The 1,982-nt window shown below is 49.1% G+C and overlaps 1 pseudogene; it reads right to left on the minus strand.

Moving 5' to 3' along the window:
• Positions 1-126: 126 nt before the first annotated feature.
• LOC100941518 lies at positions 127-1,027 on the minus strand (annotated as a pseudogene).
• Between the last annotated feature and the right edge of the window lie 955 nt (positions 1,028-1,982).

A 1,982-nucleotide genomic window follows, 5' to 3' on the forward strand; every position in this document is an offset into this window, starting at 1 on the left:
CCAGCCCCATATGCTGGAGGTGGTGGGTTGAAACCCAGCCCCGGCCAAAAATATATATATACCTTTCCTATGTCAGAGCTAAGGTAAAAGGGAAGAGGGGCTCTAGAATCCCTGGAACAGAGAGCTTTAGAAGCCAGTGGGTGTGAGCACGTTCAAGTCATGGGGTTTGAGATTATGGGTCCATGGGGGTTGTTTCTTCTCTTCCATTACTGGGATGTCCATCTTGGGTGGCTTTAGGTTGCTGGATCTTCAGCCATCCTACTGGCCTGGGCTCGGATCAGTTCCATTGGAGAGGGCTTCTGGGCTTCTTGGCAGACTGGGTGGCAAAACTTCCTGAATTCTACTTCTGGAGGGATCTTGGTCCAAAGAAGCTCCATTTATCTGATGGGTTTCTGTCCTTATCCCCACTTCCAGAATCCATGGTGCTAGGCTTTGGGCCGGGTAAAGCTGGAGAAGAACCAGAAGTGAACCAGCCTCTGGGCCTATGCTTGGGTGAAGAATGAGGGGTGCCGCTTCTGATGGATGGGGCTAACGCAGGCTGCTTCCCTTCTTTTGTAATCTCTCCACTCTGTAGCTTTAATTTGTGGAGTGCTTCTGCCACTTGAAGGTACTTGCTCTCCTCAGTGGTGAGGCCCTTGTGGGGTGTGTAGCCAGCATCTCTCAGCCCTGCCTGTTATTCAAAATGCTGAAGGCTTTCCTGGGTCTGTTTTGTGATCAAAGAATTCATGATTCCATGGGTAGCTTTAGCCTTCACCACTAGGACTTTATCTATATTGTCAGTGGCTGATGACAGAGTCATAGCAGGGGAGGAAATACTGGCCTCTCCTTCCCCCACCTTGGTGAGGTGCTGATACTTGCGCTCTGGAATCACTGGCTTCCAGGGGATGCTGCCCATGTCAGATGGAGGCGGAGTCATGGGCGTAGGGTCCTCAAGGGTAGCATCATAGCTCAATGCCTGGTGGTATATCCCGATGGGCAGGGACATCTTGCCTAGAGGCCCACTGGGCTCAAGAGCAGATACTTCTGGTTGTCTTTTTTTTGTTTGTTTTTGCAGTTTTTGGCTGGGGCTGGGTTTGAACCCTCCACCTCCAGCATATGGGGCAGCTCCCTACTCCTTTGAGCCACAGATGCCACCCCATTCTGGTTGTTTTGAAGCCATTGAAAGACTGGGATGCAAGTGTTTTCTATAAAGAATTCTGAGCTGCATCCCTGCCACCACAGTGAAATTATGCGACGATTACACTGACAGACGTTAATGAAGAACATTGTCCAGCTGCTGCAAATTAGCAAAACTTCCCAGGAAGGGTCCATCCGGAGATTTTGTTCTCCTGCTGCAGCCGCCAAGCTGCCTACCATCCTAAGTCCAACACTAAAGTGGCTCCGAGGACCAACCGTCTCCCTAGAGGCTGTTAGCACACTTTGGCCCCAAGCCATGGTGAGAATGGTGGCGACACCACAGGTTTCCTGACAGACCAGAAGACACTGGCTGCAGAGCGGGCCGGCAGCCTCGGTGATAAAATGTAAATTAATACTCTTCAAAAGTGCAAAAGCCGAAACTGTCTGGTAGTCTCAAAACTAATGTCTCACAATGGTACAGTGTCACTTTGACTTTGACTATATTCTATTGGTTAAAAAGAAACAAAAGCATATAGATATGTTCTAACATACCAAAAATACGTAAGGGCGGTGGCTTATGCTCAGTGGGTAAGGTGCCAGCCACATACACTGAGACTAGCAGGTTCCAACCCAGCCCGGGCCAGCAAAACAACAATGACAACTGCAACCAAAAAATAGCTCTGTGTCGTGGCAGGTGCCTGTAGTCCCAGCTTCTTGGGAGCCTGAGGCAAAAGAATCGCTTAAGCCCATGAGTTTGAGGTTGCTGTGAGCTATGACGGTACAGCACTCTACCAAGGGCGACATAGTGAAAATCTGTCTCAAAAAGTAAGCTCTCATGTATCTATCATTTAGCTTCAAAAAAAAAA

This window comes from Otolemur garnettii, unplaced genomic scaffold (genome assembly GCF_000181295.1).
Source record: "Otolemur garnettii isolate 467f Iridium unplaced genomic scaffold, OtoGar3 scaffold00008, whole genome shotgun sequence".
In the NCBI taxonomy this organism is placed as follows: Eukaryota; Metazoa; Chordata; class Mammalia; order Primates; family Galagidae; genus Otolemur; species Otolemur garnettii.